Source organism: Symsagittifera roscoffensis, chromosome 3 (assembly GCF_963678635.1).
Source record: "Symsagittifera roscoffensis chromosome 3, txSymRosc1.1, whole genome shotgun sequence".
NCBI classification, from domain to species: Eukaryota; Metazoa; Xenacoelomorpha; order Acoela; family Convolutidae; genus Symsagittifera; species Symsagittifera roscoffensis.
Window position 1 is genome coordinate 83,534,637 of NC_087064.1, and position 20,324 is coordinate 83,554,960.

Genomic DNA, 20,324 nt, shown 5'->3' on the forward strand with positions numbered 1-20,324 from the left:
GTTGTGAGGCTAAAAACGTCTTAGGTTGTCTAAATTTGCTGCATTTTTGGTTAGTTTTCCGCTCATCCACTGTAGGGTAGGACAGGAGGAGCTATTGGAATACTCGTAGATCCCCGCTGCACAACTGGGATTTCCGTGTTACAACTTACTAGGAAGTCAGAGTAGGGTAAAAAAAGGGGGGTCAATTAAAATGCGCCCTTCCGTCATGCGACCGTCAGTGCACATGTTGGAGAATTCTCAGTGACAACAACAACGGAAAAACGACAAAAGATTGAGATTATGACTAGAAATTGTCAGAAACCACTCCGAGTTGTAACGATTGCGCCTCTACAATCGTTACTGAGCAGTTCACGAGAACAAGGAAGGGTGTTGGGACGACGTGTAACGTGTCCAGTCTTCCGAGAACAAAATAAGATCGTTATTTCTCCGGATTCCAGAATCCGGAAGGTTCTCGGCAGAGAACTATAACTCGCTATTTTAACAACTTTTAGCTTCCCGGAATGTCTTGAGTTGAATTTAATTGATACCAAATTCGTTTTCAGATCATGAGAAGCTAGGAGTTGGGGGAAAAGGGTTGATCCATCTTCGATGGAGATTTTTTTTTTTTTTTAAAAGAACACTTTATTTGCACATCGAAGTTAATTTCAATACACAAGTTGTATGTCAAATGTTTTCTATCAATTCATAAAAATATTATAACATCATTAGATACGCATAGTTACAATGGGTAATCAGAAGGTCAAAAGTATCATAGTAACCGAGGTTACAGCCAGGAGTCCCTTCATCACGTATTCCAGTCAAAATCCTTGGAATTTTCTAGATATGGAAGTGATAATAATAAAAGAAGATGACAAGTTTTTAAGTCCTTTTCAATTAAAATCGATACGGGTTACGTTTCTTCAATAACAACACGCAACTCAACACGAGAAAATATAATATTTAAGTGTTAAAAAAAAATTTCGTCGAAAATTATTTTGTCATTTATTGTTCCGAGTACGCAAGCGGCGTTCGCAATCTGTATTACCAGGGAGATTCTCTGTTTTAAAAAGCTGCCTGCTCTGGGTTCCTCAGTGCATATGCTTAGGTTCTTACAAAGCTTGCTCAAAAAAATTTCTGTGCTGGGGCCGGCCGCGCCCTGAATTTCAAAAGCTAGCGGTTGAAAATGCTATCCATCATTTACAAGATCTTTATACTTGTCAATTTTCGCTCTTCCGCTTCAGCGGCAGCCGTACCAGGGTTACAAACAGACCCGACATTAATCCTACAATAAGCTAAGGAGTCTACTACCGTTACATCCCACAAGAGCTGCTTACCAACAGCCCATGGAACGAGCGTCAAACCGTCTGGTCGCTTCTGATCGGTCCTGAAGAGGTGTCGTGGTCCTAAAACAGATGGAATGTGAGTAGAAGATAAACTCTGCTTATTAAGGGCATTCAGGTTTGAATGCCTAGAGAATCTCCCTGCAGTTTTGAGGCAAGAAAGACCATGCCAACCATCCTCGGTAACGTCTTTTCCGCACACGCACTTATGCCGTTCGTAAATTTTTGAGCCTAATCGAAGACATATCGCAATTCTGAGTTGTTGGTTCGACAGTTTTAACCTAAAATTTTTGCACGGGATGACGTTCAACCATTGGGAGTCAAATCTATCTTGGAACATGTTGAATCTTTTTACGTCCGTTGGTTCGAGTCTTAATAATAGTTACAATAGTTACAATAAACAGATTAAAATCTATTATAATTATCGATGATTACTTTTTACCTGAGAGCTTCAAGTTGGTTTATATATAAATCCTATTATGTAAACTTGAAGCGTTTCCATGAAACTTTACCATGAGTTGCCACAAAGGCGCCTTCTATAAATAATAAAAAATAATATTTCGTGAATTTTATCTTCGCTTTTCTGAATGATAGTATGTCTTTAAAAGTGTTTTTATCAGGTGCCGGATATCAAGCCGACAGGACTTCAAGCCGAATCGTAAAATTAGGGACTTCAAGCCCAATAGTTCCTTATAAACTCGTGAAATATGATTATTTTGGAATCTTTTTTGAAGAATTTCTCAATTTCATGATCTTTCTTCACAAGTTATTGACGTTGCACAAAACTTAAACCTCCAAATGAAAATTCGGAAACTTGTAAAGTAAAACATGGTTGAAGGATTTTTTCTTGTTTATAATATATGCATTTCAAAAACCGGCTGATGTTATTAACAGATGCCAATCACAAATGGTGCCTTGTCATGAATAACGTTTATTTCGGACTAAACTTGCCAAAATTTTTGAAAAACAACGTTTTACAGATAATAAAATAGTGTTTTGAGGTGCTTGTAAAGTTTTAATTTCGGCTTGAAGTCCCTTCGGCTTGAAGTCCCGTCGGCTTGTTGTCCTAGACCCGATTTTATCATCTGTTAGTTTGTTCCAGATTATGACGGAATTTTTTTATGAAAGAATTTTCTATATGTTGCCATTGTTTCTGTCGCCGAAATATAAATTTTTGTTTCTTGTATTAATATCTATTTGGTGGTTATCTTACTCAATGTTATTGAAGGCTGGCAATAATTGAATTTGTATTTTCCAAAAGTGACATAATATTTCAGTCCAGAAACATTGTTACTGGCAATTTATTGTGTTTTAGCTTCAAGTCTGAAGATGAGTCGCATTTTGCATGATCGCAGCAAGTTTTTACTGCCCAGCTTAACTATTTTTCCAGAGATATCATTAAGTTAGCGGATATTCCATTTAAAAGAATTGCTGGGTAATGCAAATGACTAATTACCAGTGCATTCATTATCAAGAGTCTTGTTTTTACTGGCAATGGCTTTTTGATTGATTGAAGTGTTTTTATGCATGCCATTTTCCTGAGATTCTTTTTGATTTCATCCTGGAATGTTAGAAACTGGTATAAAACTACTCCTAGGTAATTGACATTGGTTTTTCCTCAATTATTTTATCCTCTAGAGTTATAGTATACTTTTCATCCTTTTTCCTTGAATGTTTTTTTTTGCTGAAAACGATGAATTCTGTTTTTTTTTGCATTCAACTGAAGTGAGTGTTCTAAAAAATAATTTGACATTAGACTGCAATTGGCTTTGAGTGCTTTATGAGCTATTTTTGGATCGGTATTTTCACAGAACAGTCATGTATCATCCGCATATTGAACTATTTTACATGTTTTGTCAATTTGTTTGTTGAGATTGTTAATGTAGAGATTGAATATTAGAGGGCCAGGGACAGTGCCCTGTGGGACACCCTGCTCAAGTGCAATCTAATCGGATTCGGTGTTGTTAACAATTGTTTTCTGGCTTCGGTTGGTGATAAAGGAATTGATCATTTCTATAGCTTCTTCGGAAAAGTTTAACCCTTTTAGTTTCTGTTTCAGATAAGTATGATCAATAGAATCATATGCTTTAGAGATATCCAGTTAAGAACATGCTACAGTTGTGTAATTGTTCAATATATCATTCGCATTTTGAACTATTTTACATGTTTTGTCAATTTGTTTGTTGAGATCGTTAATGTAGAAATTGAATATTAGAGGGCCAAGAACAGTGCCCTGTGCGACACCCTGCTCAAGTGCAATCCATTCGGGTTCGGTGTTGTTAACAATGGTTTTTTGGCTTCGGTTGGTGGTGAAGGAATTGATCATTTCTATAGCTTCTTCGGAAAAGTTTAACCCTTTTACTTTCTGTTTAAGATAAGTATGATCAATAGAATCAAATGCTTTAGAGAGATCCAGTAAGGAACATGCTTCAGTTTTGTTGTTGTCTATTTCTTTTCTGAATGCTTCAGTGCAATAAAGAATAGCGTCAATTGTCGAATATGATGTTCTGAACCCAAATTGGGTTTACTGAGTAATTTTTGGGATATCAGATTTTCGTTGATTTGTTTATATAACAATTTTTCAAAAATTTTTGAAAATACCCCAGTTATAGAGATCGGCCTATAAATTTCTGGTAGTTCTGGACCCTCCTTTGTATATTGGTGTGACAATTGATTTTTTGACCTTGCAAGGATATGTCTTGTTTCTCAAAAACTCATTGTATAGAAATGTCAGATGTGTGTATATTTCATTGCAGCCATCCTTCAATGCCCAGGCTGGAAGTTTGGTTAGACCTGGTGCCCTTCGACAATTTAAATTATGTTTAATCAGAATGAATGATTAATCAGAATGAAAAATTATTATTCGTTTAAATGTTGCAGGTAGAAGTCGTTGGACTTTGCCTTATTTTTGAGTTTTTCTCATAAAACATCCAAGAGTTGAGAACTTGTGATTTAGCAGGTTCGCCATGTGTAAATTATTGATTATGAATTCGCCAAAAGAGTTTCTGCGTAATGGAATGAGGTTGGAAGATTTTTTTGAGTTTCTTGTATCGTTTATTATACTCCATTTTTCGCGTTCGCTTTTTTTTGAGTTAAACAGCTGTGATCTAAATTTATCATCTTCGTAGTTTACCTTTGGTTTGTCGTTGCGAATGAAATTAGTGTTCTGTGGGGCACATTCTTTAATGGTGTCAGCAATGTTAGATGTGAAGATGTCGAATATTACTTCGGGATTAATAGTTCTATAGAAACTTCTCCAATTTATAGCTGATAGTTTTTGTTCGAATTTGTAATCGGAGTAATTGGACTTGTCATATATTTTACGTTTGATTGGTCATACGTTGTTGTTCAGCTTAAGTTCTGTTATGAATGCTGTTGCTTGGTGGTCGGTCTTAATTGGTGGTATGAATATTATTGATTTATTTATTAGATCTTTTATGCTTAGGTCGGTGATAATATAGTCAATTAGTGCTTTTGAGTGAGTAGGTGTTAATTTGTTAGTGACGTCCAGATTATATGGTATTAAGATTGTATCTAAAGACTGTTTGTCGTCTTCGTTCAGATAGTTGAGATTGTAATCTCCTAGTAAAATTAGGTTTGAATTAAATGATTGTGCATGGTCAATTGATTTGGCTAGATCTTCTAAGTAGTCTGTTTTATTGTTTCTATTAGGATTATTGGCTAGGCTTAATAGAGTTGTTCTATCAATTTTCTTCATTCTGGCTTTAAATTCTATACAGATGTTACCATAATTTTTGTGCATGTTGTTTAAGTCATGTTTTACCTTTGGGTTTAACTTTTTAGGATCCAGTAACATGACCCCTCCACCCTTCAATTTTTTACTTGATTCATAAGTTCTATCACATCGGAACAACTTATGTTTGTCATTGTCTATGGCCCATAGTTTATCGTCATTTGCATCATTGAACCATGTCTCGGAAAATCCTAAACTTGTGTTATCCTTAAAAAATTTAATAAGTTGTTTGAGATCTGAACGCTCTCTAGCTAAACTTCTACAATTAAGGTGTAGTAGTTTTAAGTTGTTGTTGTAGTTTTCCAGTTTTTTCTTATTGGTCTGAATTCCATGAAGGGTCCTGGATTCAGGTGGATATCCCCTGATGATAGGAGAGTTTTATGAAGGGACCTTTCTTGTTTTTTGTAAGTCTTGCTTGTGTTTTTTATATAACAATTGTAATAGTAATAGCTTATATTATTAAGTATAGTGCAACAAAATTTGTTCGAGTTTATTGTGGCAACCCATGGAAAAAGATACTTTCCTTTCTTTTTATTCAGTACTTTATAAGCTACAAATTGATCGCTTTCGCAGAAGCTGATGACACATATGCTAGTTTTGACAAAAAGTAACAGCATATCGTTTTGTAGAACAATTTTAGTTAAAATTACCAATAACAGTCGTTTATCAAAAAAATATTCTTAACTAGCATTACCTAATAAAGAAAACCTTGCGAGTAGTTATATGACTGCTGGTTACTATTCAGATTATGGTTATAATTAGTATCACAGCACCATGAGTTGTTGTTGAAACTATTTTGAACAAATTGTCGGCCATGACTAGTTTGTCGGCCATATGGGTGCATGCGATCGTTACTCTAGTTCGATTGGTTGACCTAAAAATATTTTTATTTTGATAATTGTAAAGCGATTTTTGGTTGGAATTTGCTTTTCCAGTATACTCAGGGGCTGGCTTTACCCTCGGCAATTTACTTGAGTGTTTGAACACGTATGAGCCGAGGCAATTGCGCAAAAACGGTATACCTAATTCATCCTTCAGGCGTATAGTGTCAAAATATGAACTCTGATAGCTCTCCAAGCTTTTGATGTTTGAATTTAGATTTAGCACCTCAAATCCCGTCGTCGAACCATACATTTCATTCAGAAAACGATTATAATGATCAATTTTGTCATTAGAATCATCATTGTTAAGTATTGGCGGTATTTCGCAAAAAACAATCGAATCTAGTGAAAATTTTCCAGTTATTAAAGCGATAAGTTCTTCATATTTGGCGCTAAATTCATCAACCGATGAGTAATTTTTTTTAAAGATGGAGTTTGTCCCATCTTGGATTATCACACACTTAGGTTTTTTTTCACTATATTGGTCAAGGACTTTTATTTTCTCCTCAGTAGAGCTACTCTTGTATGCATGAACAACCGTATCATTGGGGAGAGTTTCAGTTTTTACTCTAGCAATTATACTTGAACCCAGAATTAAGTTTACACACTCCTCTGGTATAGGAAAAGGCGAAAAGTTTCTCACAGTTTGAGATAATTCTTTTGCTTTCGTCGATGTTGACTGTAGTTTGCCATCCTTGTCTGCTCCAATGTTTTCTCAATAAAGTCCATTATTTTACGATAATCTTCCTTTTGGTCGTACAAATCTGAGTAAATCTTGTATGATGCTGATTTATATTCTTTTTGGCTAAGCTTGACATGTTTAAAATTTGCTGTTTGCTTGACATGTTTAAAATGGTTGCAAATGACTGGTAACTGGAATGACAGTATTTAATAATGACTTCAGATCCTATTTTTCTGCTAAATAATTTAATTTTTGTGCTGAGATAACTTTCTTTTTTTTGCAAATTAATTTCCTTTTTCTGCTGAATAACTTTCTTCTGCAATTATAAGTTTCTTTTTTCCTTTCCCAAAATTATTTTGTTCGCTCGTCTGATTTGATCAAGCATTAAATTCTTGTTTTTCTGCTGATAAATATGTTCTGCTAAAAAATAACTTTTATCTGCAAAATAATTTTCTTTTTCTGCTGAATAATTTTTCTGCAAAACAGTTTTCTTTTTCTGTTGAATAGCTAATTTTTTTTTTCTTCTAATTTGTTTTTCTTTAACTGTCTTTTTCTTTTGCCAAGTTCATTTTTTTTAATACAGATTTTTGAATAAAGCATGTATGGAATTTTCCAAATTTAGGGTTTGATAATTTAATGTACGGATGTTTTTGTTTCAACGCGAATAAAGTTTCTAGTTCAGATTAATCTCTATCTGAACGACTCTATTTTTTGTTTTTAGAGAATTTTTATTTAGTGTTTGAATGTCAGAAAGATCAGAAGCGAAAATGATGAAAAAATGAGCAAAAAAAGCCGACTGATTTCTAGAAGTCCAAATTTTCTGATTTCTGAAAGTGATTTCTAGAAGTGATTTCTAGACTGATATCTAGAAGTCCATAGTCATCGCTGCCTTGAACAATAAACTGTGAAATCCCTTCAGATGAACATAAGCTTTCACTCTGAAAGTCTGGAAGAAACAATTCGAATCAAAATATCCTTTGAACCGCACTTGGCACTGAGTACTCTCGTACATATACGTAAAAACAAGTTTTTCAGCTTTGATTTGTTTGTTACAAATGGCGTAAACTTGTTTTCTATTTGGAATGTAGAAACAGGTAGCTCCGACTGTCAAACTGTTGTCGAGATCAATTTTGAGAGTTCCATCGGGGTTCGAAGGACACTTAATTTGTATCTGTGTTTTCATTCTTTGATCATAATCTATTGTCTCATGATTTACTGGTTAAGAAATGATTGCGAGCAAAACTATTTTAATAAAAAATATCATCAAAAACAATCCAAACTATATAAAAAGTTTATCACAACAATTAGGTAAATTATAGAAAGTAAATTATAAAAGGGGCTCTTCCGTTTAGGTACGGTCGTGAACAAGCTGGATAGGGCCCATACCAGTATTGTATAAATACATCAATAAACAATATTGCAGGAACTAAGTCAATTCAGCATTTAATGCATTGTCATTAAAAGGATTTACTTCAACCGCCCCTCCTCTACAATAGCACTAATTGAAATGTCTATGAATTGCGTCTTACGCAGTGATCTGCAACCCCATATACAAAGGATAGCGCTCCTGAGCAGCGCGAAGCTTATCTTAGTTCTTATATAGTTTATTGTTTCTGTGTAGCTTTCATGCATTTTTCACTAAATTTTCAGTTATCCGCTGCATTGTGCGAGTAGCTGCTGGTGCGGCACCACCAGTGCAGCCAAAAATGAGCGGGCACAAGCTGCTCTGTTCGACTTGTAGAACTCTCTGTTGGTATTTTGAATTTTTTAGTGATTCGTGGTACTTATAGGCGTCTTTCAGTAGTCTTCGTGAAGTTTTTGCGTGCGGGTTGAAGACTTTGACATCAAAGAAGGTTCGGCTAAACCTTAAGCCCCATAATCCATTTGCTTTTACATCTATTCGAGCGTCTTCATCAGTTGTGGTTGAATTGTTGACAAAGCTCTCGCCTTGCAACGACTGAAGTTTCGGCTCGATCTCAACATCAAAGCAAACCTCGCTCATGAAGGTGGCAAAGGTATCTCTGATTTCGTTATTCCTCATGTGGGTGTATCCACACCTTGCACAGTGAAAGGCGTCGGTAAGGTCGAAAGATTGACCACATGCACATGTGAGTGGAATGTTGGTTGGTTCCCATCCATATCTGAGATAAATTCCATCCCGGAATTCGGATTTATTCAGGTTAAAATTATATCTGCTAAGAGGCAGTGCATTTAACCAGTTTGAGGCTCCTTTTTCGGAGGCCAACTCAAGTGCGTATTTTTCATTGTCGCTCAAGTTGTTCAAAATGTTAGTTCTCTTTTGGTTTGTTCTTTCAGTTTTAAGTGTTTTGATTTTTGAATAGATTTTTTCTTGCTCAGGTATAGCTGTTAATGGGTCGTATGTGTCTAGGACTGACGATGTTTTAATTGACAATTCTAAAGAATTCTCAAAATCAGAAGGTAGCTTGATATTCAGACCACCCATTTTCAGTGGCAAAGAAGCGATGTCTCTGAATTGATGGCTGATATTGTCTTTAAAAATTAAATTTGGAATTAGATTTTCCTGCAGTATCTTCTCGCAGGTTTGCATGTTTTCTGTGGTATTGGGGGTAGTTCTAGCTAAAAACGATAACTTTTCTTGTACCCCTTTGATGTATTAGGAGTACATGTTTTGTGGTGATGTTTTCTCGATCTTGCCAAGTGTTTTCTGTATTCTATTAAGTTCTTCTAACTGAGTTTCTAAGAAAGTTATACATTCAGTCTCGGATCCTTTGACAAAACCAAGTACTCTGGCCCCTTTCTTCATTTCAATTTTGGTATTTTTGAGTACTTTTATCGCCTCATTGTATTTGCAACTTTTACAATGAGCTGGCATTTCGATGCCTTTACATGATATCCAAAATATTTTCCGTGTTTGATAATGTTGTCAAGAACTCTTTGCAGCCTTTTCATTTTACCGACTGCGTACCCATTGTCTGCTTACCATTTCTGTGTTAGGCTGTTATCGTTGACTAGTTTTATTGAAGGTAAAGTGGCTAGCCCGTACATTGCCATTGCTAATGGGTCTCCTTGTGTAATTCCTTCTCTAGATAGGATTTCTTTTTTATTTTCGTGAGTTTGGATGGATTAGAATATGAGTGCTGTATTGGTGGTAGTATCGAAGGGCATATATTTGAAATGTTTTTTTTTTAAATCCAGGTTCCGGTTTAGAGAGTTAAATGCATTTTCCGCGTCTATCAGCAATAATGCATTGGAATCTGTTTTCTCGTATTGCTTCCTAAGCGTATGAATTGCACATTCGATGCCCTATTTTTGGCCAGGGTATAGTTGGTAATTCGATCCGAGTACCATAAGTTCGCTTTTTAAGCACTTTGTGATCGTTCTGTCTATTATGCTGCGGATGACTTCGCCTATGCCAATTGGCCTAACTCCTGGGTTTTTATCAAGTGGAATTCGTCGACAGGCCCTATATGGTTCAAGAAGCTCATGATTTAGTTCTTCTGTCGATATTTTCTGTGCAATTTTGGCTAGTGTCTTTGATATTTCAACTGACTGTTGACCAAAGTGCGTTAGTATGCGTCTCCACTCATTTGCATCCAGACCTGAGGGTCCATGCGAACCAAGTATTGTCATGGCAGCCCTCCAAATTTTCTGGGGGTTTATTTGGTCGAACGTGGATGAGTGGAAAGGGATTGTGTCTTCCGAGCAAGGTGTTATATAGTTGCTGCTTACTGGTTTAGCGGGAGGGTGTTTCTCGATGAGGATTTGCTCAACAGTTTGACCTTTGACGGTTTCTTCGAGTGAAAGAACTCCCTTGGAGGTATCAGTTAATTTAGCAAAGGCACTAAATATTTTTCCTGTGTTCATTAATTTATTAAATTGCTGTGCTTCAGTTTCTACTTTCTTTTTCTTACTCTTTACCACACGCGTTTGCAGCTCTTTTCCCTCGTTAAAAAGTTCGTCCAGTTCGCATTTATGCCAGTGCCTAAGTCTTCTTGCTACAGTTTTGGAGTTCAAACCATCACTCTCCAATTTGGTTTTACATTGCATGGGCTGAGGGAATATCATTGTTGCGTGCCTTGCGTATGTGTTTTCTTGTGTTTCAATTAACGAGTTGAGGGTTCTATTTACAGTTTCTATAAAATTAAACCCAATTCTTTTTTTTGCGAGGATCATAAAGACTGGTTTCCAGTGCACTGCTTGGCTGTAGATTGTTCTTATTTTGTCTTTTATCTCAGGTGTGGGATTTGACCAGGGGTCGGGTTTGGCTGATATAGTTTCGTTGCTGTTTGCAATGGCAGGATTTTGATCGTTACTGTTTTCGATGGAGATGATGATTTTTATCTACTGAACAAAAACAATAGTAATACAAAAAATAAGTAGTAGCCCTGCTTTTAGCTGAGACCCAGCCATGAGCTCACTAATTTTGCATATAACTAAGTTAATCAGAGCGTTCTGATCGAAGCCGAAAACAGTAACGTTTTTTTTTGTCGACGCGATGTTAGAAAGACCACCAAAAAACAGGCTTTGCACAGACGGTGAAAAGCATCTAGGGCTGTGTTTAGACGCTGGCCAGTCGTTTTAGAAACTAGCTTTATATTCCGTCGATATGTACTTCCGGGCGAAGGTTACATAGATGTTTTTATGGCGCTCCTGGTTGTTATTCTTTTTAACATCATGACCGGCAGAACCGTTAACGAGCACTCCGCGCCGAGCGGATACTCATAACAAGGCCCTAAGTACCGGGACCGAAGGGTAGTTCGGAACGTGGAAGCCTCCCGGATTCCCGTGAAAAGTTTTTTAACCTAGTTAAGACCGAAGTTCACGTACCAGGAAGGGTGGGGGATTGGCCGCCCCGTCTTTCCCAGAAAATTTGTGACCAAAAACACTTAAAGATAAACAGGAAAACAAACAAAAAGTAGTATAGTACCTAAGAAATAGGAAAAAACAAACAAATAACCGAAAATACCAAAAACAGTAAAAAAAGTAGAAATCATCCCCCCAGACGAGATGTGATCCGACCCTCCCGTTTGTTGTTGTTAGATATAGTGTTGTTACAGGCATTTATATCATTCAGGATCTTTACGATCAAATTTGTGGCCCGTTTGTGGTGCTTCTACTGTAGGGTTATTCGAGTATTTAAGCACGTTAATGCTAATTTGAGCTCAATCCGGAAGGGTCTCGGGATTTGAGAACAAGACTGATCCGGCAAGCAGTGCAAGGAGCGACAAGAAGGGGCTCAAGGATAACAACAACCGACTGTTGGGTAGCGTCAACAAGTTTTGTATCCCTTTAGTTACAAAAAGTAGGATATTATACTGTGGGGTGCTCGACAGTGACTGCACTGCGGTGACCCTCCACCGAAGTGCGAATTTCCGAGTTAAGCACCTTATTTTTCGGGTATTGAACAAACCCGGAGCGGTACAATAATACTAGTATTACTATTTATACAGCCTATATTAATACTCCTGTTCCGTTTTTCAGTGAAAAACACGGTAAGCAGACCGGTTTTTAGGGTCAAAATAGCGATGTTTTGACCCCACCACAAATGGCGATTTTTGAGATATCGATATTTTTTGGAACGGAAAAAAGCGCAAAAATAGTGTGTTACCTCGTAATTGTACTAGTATAATAGGTAGAACCGGTTGAGTTTAGTTCAGAAGTGGTTGGAACTAATTGGGTACAAAAATCGAATTTTCTTGATTTTTGAAAAAATGAAACGCTACAAAACAAAAATTTTTGTGAAATTTTTGAGTTAGGACAGTAAAAATTATTGTTCGGACAACGTTAGCTAGTGAATCGACAGGTTTTAAAACCCGTTTGCCGATAAGTTTCCGGATCACAGTGAAACCGAGCTTAACGTGTTTGATTTAGTGGATTTATCAATCCGGAAGAGTCCATATAGCATTGTTTTTGGCAACTTTTTTCAGCTGGAGCGTTTTAGATAGGTATTTTGCATTAAACTAGAAAAACATAGGCTTTTTGAGCTCGGATCAAATTTTTAGGTCGGAAATATCAGATTTGCGAAAAAAAATTAGGCGGAACCTATAAGAGAGAAAATTTTTTGATTTTAGAAAAAAGTCGTTTTGATTAATAAACTTGGAACAACTGGAAAGATCTTGTTGATCTTGGTACCATTAGATCTAATATTAAGTGAGCTTACTCATAGAACTTTCAATTATTCGAAAAAAATAAGCGTGAGAATTTTTTAAGATTGTTTTTTTTTTAGCAAAGTCACTAATTCGGGAAGGTAGACCCTTCACGTTTTATAAATTTTTTTATGGAAAACCCTTATACACCTACCAAAGGGTAGTTAAGGATGAATAAGGCAATTTTACGCTGTTCTAGACAAAAAGGGAAGGCTATGGAAATCAGAAAACCAACTATGTATGTATGTATGTATGTATGTATGTATGTATGTATGTATGTATGTGTGTATGTATGTATATATGTGTGTATGTATGCATGTATGTATGTATGTATGTATGTATGTATGTATGTATGTATGTATGTATGTATGTATGCATGTATGTATGTATGTATGTATGTATGTATGTATGTATGTATGTATGCATGTATGTATGTATGTATGTATGTATGTATGTATGTATGTATGTATGTATGTATGTATAAGATTATCTTTTCTCCAAGATTCATCAAAAACTGCACTTTTGCTCAAATTTTTCTCAAATTAAGGAGTGCAGTGTGAAGTAACTTGTTTTTAAATTGAGAACAAGCTTAACTGAGGAGAAAAAAAGGTACACAATCGAAATTAGGCTTGTTACAAGACCCTTCACAGTTAAGGTGAATTGTCAAATAAGAGGCTAGCTTCAATCCGGAAGTGTCTTGGGACAAATAATACACCCCTCCTAGTTAGTCTCTACAGCATAATAGCATCGGAGAAAGTATCCGGAAGGGTATAGTGTAAAAACTTTAAAAATCCCGGAAAAGCTATTTTTGCCAATCTGGAGGGGTCCTGTTTTTGCCAATCCGGAGGGGTCTCAATTTTGCCAATCCGGAGGGGTCCCAATTTTGCCAATCCGGTGGAGTTCTGTTTCTCAATGCCTGATAAAAGAAATTCTCCAAGCAGTCGTAGAAGTATCGATCGTTGAATTATTAGCCCTGTTCGTGACATTTGGAGCAGAGAACTTCGTCAGAGGACCAGCGATACTGCTCACCGAAGGAGTGCAGAATTTGCGATTAGATGGACTTCTAACGTTAATTGCTATAACACACGGAAACTTGGGAGGATTGATGAATCTTACACGCTACCCGGAGCAAATGAGGGAGAACGTGAGAAGATTTGACGTGAAGCGACCCACGGATTCCTGGACCAAGATAAGACATATGCGACATACTCTTATCGGATACCTACTGCAGCAGAATGACTTTGGAACAGGATAGGATGAGACCATTCAGAGGGAGGAAGACGTGCGACGTCATACTGGGGGCACGCCCCTGCTAACTGACCTGAGCTTAGCTATGAGGACCGATCCCTTAGCATTGATCAGGGGAGCCAGGGAGTTCGTGACTGTGATATATGGTCCGGCAGTCACGTTTGTGTTCCCTGAAGTTAAGGTGGAGGCCTACAGGAGGTCGGTGTTGCACCTGAACCTCATATCAGCAGTGGACGGAAGTGCACTTAACTGTGCACTTAAGTGCACGCAACACGCACTAAGAGAAATGATGAGTGAGGACTTGTTATTCGGGAAGATATCAGAGCCGGAGATGACCGTCATAAACTTTGATGATCGCTTCCGAGACAGCATGGAAGAAGTGGATAGAGGGCACATCGAGGTATTCCCGAAGCTCTGGAATCTAAGACCCTACGATAAGACGAATGGCGAAGTCACAAGAATTCCTCGACTGACTGCAGCCTATCGTAAATTGAGGGAAGAAACGAAAGGCGGTGTGACTACAAGAAATTACCAGAAGATATCCTGAATTCCCTTTGATTAGAAGGATGTTGCTTGGAGTAGACTCCGTAGTACAAACTCCTAGGTTGAGAGCCTTTGAAACTAATGAAAGGAGGGTAGCGAAACTCTCCGAGATGATGGACCCGTGCTTTCTGGGCAGAAACGCCGCAGTGCTACAGTATACGCAGTTTGCCTACACAGATGAAACAACGAGTTGACGGATGAACAATACAGCGACTCCGAAGCCTGGAAGATTTGACGAGGAATTGGCGAAACTGGATCTAGCGCCTATGGTCATGAGAGGCAAGGCTGACTTACCAGAAGCCTCCCTAAACTTAACGAGCGTGAAACATGGGTTAATGGTTGGCGGAACACTACAGACTAGAACCATGCTAGCACTTTTTGGCTGTGAAGAAGTCAAGGTAGTTCACGTAGAGGAGGAAGATCAGTCAGCTGGCAGACTAGTTGTACCAAAAATTTCAGATGGAGCAAGGGATGAAGAGCAAGGGCCCTCAAGTTCAGGAAAAGATCCAAAACGAGACGATGGGCAGGAAGGAAGACGTTAATCGGAGGGTGTCGATGATGGTATGCCTATTGACTACTCTTTGGCAGAAATTCAAGTGCGCGGTACTGACCGTCTGCACCGAACGAGGAGGGAGTCGATGATGGTATGCCTATTCACTACTCTCTGGCAGAAATTCAAGTGCGCGGTACTGACCGTCTGCACCGTACCAATGAGCACAAAAACGTTGACATCGACAGGAAGAAGACATAATGAAGGAGTCATCAGGTGGAACAACATACTGAGAAATCTGGCGAGTCGGAATGCTAGACGTATGATCCTTATGGACATTGAACACGAGCTGAGAGCTATGGATCAAGCCAGACTAACCACCGATGGGATCCACTTTGATAGTATCGAAGGACAAGCCTGGATGAACCGAGTCTTCCAGGAGCGACTGGATGAAATGGAAATCGAGCTCTTTGACACGGGAGTGCTAAAGAAGGAAGAAACCACGAACGAGCCGGCAATTCCAACCTTTGTGCCCCTAACCTAGAAACACGTCTGGAAACGGTCCCAACCGTGACCTATAGGCCGCAAAGCTCTAGCGAGCCAGGGCGAAGGACATATGTACAGGATCGATTGGGAGAAGCGCCAACAAGAAGAACCATTCATCCAAGGCGAAGATTAGGACCCGTTAATCCGACCGCTGAGACAAGCACCTCGAGATCAGAGACAAGATCAGAGACAACGAGTACCAGCCGAGAGGAGCGATGACCAGACAGGGGCTCTTTGCTGTGGTCGAGGCCCATACCTTCTCCCTGGTATATCTACAAACAGGACCTGATGAAAGTGAACCTTCAGACGGTGAGGTTTGCAACAGATGCCATGAGGATGTTAACTGGAGCGAGATTATCTGTCAACGGACTGTATTCAATAGCAGCCGTGGACTGGTTGAGAGCAGCTGGCATAAACTTCAGCTCCACGACCGCCTTGAGGTTTGCCGACTTAGAGGGACTGTCCTCAAACAATACAATGGGTCCAGTAAATGCAAGACTTTTGCAAGATGTGAAACTGAATCATGATGAAGGAATACGAGAAGAAAGGCCCGGAAGATTCTTGTCAACGAAGGAACCAATAGGACAACACGTGAAAATGTTCGGGCAGATACGAGCACCCCCCAGGTCACGTAAAAGAATTAGTGGACGATTAGGAAATAGTGGACAATCTTTGCAGCGTATGACAAAACATAAATGAGGAAAGCAAAGATTATGATAGTCGCGAACTCAGACTTCGTATATAGCTCCAAGTCTCTGTTTTGGCCTGACGTTATAATGTTGGCAGTGGCCGACCTGGACCTAATGCAGTCTTTGTCAATGGCAATCGGGAGACAACGAAAGACGGAAATGAACCCAATCACAATCGTATTTGCCGGCATGAACGACCATCTACACAGTAGGGGTTTCCTGAGCAGACTCGTGCGGAGAGGCTACGACGGCCGAAGACGCTGTATGGCCAGCTATAAAGGATATCCTCGAATCAATGGGTGAAGTAGTGGACACCCTGAAAGAAGGTGCCTTCACCAAGATAACACCGAGAGCCGTGTTTGCACTGTCTCCGGGATATGCACATCTCCCGGATGGACTGAAGTTTGTATACGCGATGGTGGCGTTGCTCTCGGAAGGGAAGCATGATGTAATCATATCTGCCCGAAATCGCAGAATAGAGTTGGAGAACCTAAGACCACTTCGGGCGGAATTACCTGCGGTGTGGTCTGACGTCTGGAATGCGATGCGAGGATTTAACAACCACTCACTACTCCTTTTAGAGTTAGACGAAGTACTGGGGTTGGAACTGTAGAACTTCCGACAACTTAAACTTAAGCCCGAAATTGATGATGACCATCGAGTAATTGGAGCGATGTCAAACGACTTATGGTTCCGAGGAATGGAAGTGAAGGAGGAAGGAGAAAGAAGGAAAAATTCCAAGGAGACGAGAGCTCACTTGGAAGCGATGGTCCTGAGATCGAAACCAGAGGCTAACAAGTGAATCTACTTGGCCCCTCGAAGAGCCGCATTGGGTGCGGACGCTTTCGAGCAAGGCCCAGTGATGATCAGGAAAATCCATGCCTACCTGGTAAAAGAGGTAAACCTGGCCGAAAATGCTGAAGAGAAGTCAGCCGAGTTCGTAAACAGAATGTGCCAAGTTACCCTGGAAGCTTTCTGTACACAGAAGGTGAAGGGAGAAGAATGCTTTGACCGGACTGACAGCATGCTGGAAGGGTTAAGATATGGATGGACCGCGTCCTTCTTGGCGAAAGTTTACCCATCGTTTTCTCGATACCTGATAAAAGAATTCCTCCAAGCAGTCGTAGAAGTATCGATCGTTGAATTATTAGCCCTGTTCGTGTCATTTGTAGCAGAGAACTTCGTCAGAGGACAAGCGATACTGCTCACCGAAGCAGTGCAGAATTTGCGATTAGATGGACTTCTAGTGATAATTGCTATAACACACGGAAACTTGGGAGGATTGATGAATCTGACACGCTACCCGGAACAAATGAGGGAGAACGTGAGGAGATTTGACATGAAGCGACCCACGGAGTTCTGGATCAAGATAAGAGATATGCGACATACTCTTATCGGATACCTCCTGCAGCGAACAGGAGAGGATGAGACTATTCAGAGGGAGGAAGACGTGCGACGTCATGCTGGGGGCACGCCCCTGCTAACTGACCTGAGCTTAGCTATGAGGACCGATCCCTTAGCATTGATCAGGGGAGCCACGGAGTTCGTGACTCTGATATACGGTCCGGCAGTCACGTTCGTGTTCCCTGACGTTAAGGTGGAGGCTTACAGGAGGTCGGTGTTGCACCTGAACCTCATAACAGCAGTGGACGGAAGTGCACTTAACTGGTGTGAGCAACACGCACTAAGAGAAATGATGAGTGAGGACTTGTTATTCGGGAAGATATCAGAGCCGGAGATGACCGTCATAAACTTTGATGATCGCTTCCGAGACAGGATGGAAGAAGTGGATAGAGGGCACATCGAGGTATTCCCGAAGCTCTGGAATCTAAGGCCCTACGATAAGACGAATGGCGAAGTCACAAGAATTCCTCGACTGACTGCAGCCTATCGTAAATTGAGGGAAGAAACGAAAGGCGGGGTGACTACAAGAAATTGCCAGAAGATATCCTGAATTCCCTTTGATTAGAAGGATGTTGCTCGGAGTAGACTCCGTAGTACAAACCCCTAGGTTGAGAGCCTTTGAAACTAATGAAAGGAGGGTAGCGAAACTCTCCGAGATGATGGACCCGTGCTTTTTGGGCAGAAACGCCGCAGTGCTACAGTATACGCAGTTTGCCTACACGGATGAAACAACGAGGTGACGGATGAACAATACAGCGACTCCGAAGCCTGGAAGATTTGACGAGGAATTGGCGAAACTGGATCTAGCGCCTATGGTCATGAGAGGCAAGGCTGACTTACCAGAAGCCTCCCTAAACTTAACGAGCGTGAAACATGGGTTAATGGTTGGCGGAACACTACAGACTAGAACCATGCTAGCACTTTTTGGCTGTGAAGAAGTCAAGGTAGCTCACGTAGAGGAGGAAGATCAGTCAGCTGGCAGACTAGTTGTACCAAAAATTTCAGATGGAGCAAGGGATGAAGAGCAAGGGCCCTCAAGATCAGGAAAAGATCCAAAACGAGACGATGGGCAGGAAGGAAGACGTCAATCGGAGAAGCCTATGCGACAGGATCCCGATCAGGCCGAGAAAGAGGACGATAAGGCTTCGACAGGCGGGATATCCAGCCTGGACTTCAACTTCCTCAAAGACTTTGAAAATGGCACGGACACGTTGGAAACGACGACTGAGTCGACAGACGAGGGAACTTCCACGCTGCAACCCCCGTTGGCCTTTATGGAAATGAAACGGAACTTGCCGGAGAGCAGCTCTCCGAGCAATTCTAAAAACACTGATAAAAAAATTTTAATGGAATCACCAAGGAAATGAAAACTAGAAGGCACTGCCAGAGTACTTTTCTTGGGAACGTTGCCCGAAGAAGAGTGGGAAGTTCATCATAGAGACCACGAAAATAGGACGGGCTGCAGTATGGACAGAGTAGCCTTCATGGAAGAAGTCTGGGCAGTAGTTCAGAGCTACGGGACCCAGTCTTTTTTGAAAATAGGCCTCAACAGACGAAAACTGCGGGAAGTCCTTCACAAACTCGACAAGTGTCAAGGGAGATTGAGCGAGTTACTGATTGACTCGGCCACTGACGAAAGTGAGGCAAACTCTTCTATAAAGATGACGCCGCAAGAAAACAAAGGAGAAGTAGTGTGTCTGTCAAGAACCCGAAAGGGAACGATGCCATCAAAGATGGTGATTGACAGGATTAATGAAAAGAAGATGAAACTTGGCAGCAAAGTGACATTGAGGAAAGCTGGAAAAACAAGGGTGGATTCCAAAATCTCGATGAAAGCTGTCAACTCAGCCAAAAGAAAACGCGTAGGAGAAGCAATGGACATGGGACAGGGTGATGATCGGTTGCCTGGCACAAACAGGATGTTGACTGACGTAGCGATGGTGCCACCCATTCTCATGGCAGGATTAAAATCAGCCAGTTACAAAACCAAGAGGAGTGACCGCACTCTGACTGAAGCGACGTTAGAAATGGAAATACTCAGCCAATGTGGAGAGAGTACTCTTAAAGATTTCAAACCGTCTCCCATGAATCATGGAAAGAGAAGCGTCGTAGGACAGCTAGACCCAGTGGAATATAACCGACTGACAGTGTCGGAAGCTGTATCGATTGATGAGCCCGCCGGTGGATACATGGAGTTGTTGGAATACAAAAATTCGGCCAGAGAACACTTAATTGCTCTGGAAGACAAAAGTGCCATGGAAGGTTATTTGGAGACGATGATGCAAGGCACCACCCTGAAGCATATTGCATACGGAACTCTGGTATCGTCGGAAATGCACTCGGAAACGATCGAGCAGTTGGTGAGCTTACCATGGAGAGCAGTAGTGTTACGATATTTCGAAGAAGAAATGAGAACCACGCCGAAGATACACGCTCTGATAGCAAAACTCTATGTTAGACAGAGTTATAGCTGAGGTTGGCTTTGTGAATGACTGGACTGACACGCGGAGAAAATGACTGGTCTTCGTAAAAGAAGACACTTGCGATTGCATCTTTGACTACGAGCAGGCAGTGTTGCTAAGATTCTGCATGTCAAGAATTGCAACGATAAGAAGCGTGACTAATCAGCAGACCAATCTG

General features: G+C 40.1%; 1 protein-coding gene across 1 annotated transcript in view; it reads right to left on the reverse strand.

Moving 5' to 3' along the window:
• LOC134842870 (programmed cell death protein 6-like) overlaps positions 1 to 20,324 on the reverse strand; it is a 417,453-nt gene that overhangs the window by 6,400 nt on the left and 390,729 nt on the right. The gene's annotated exons all lie outside the window — the stretch shown is intronic.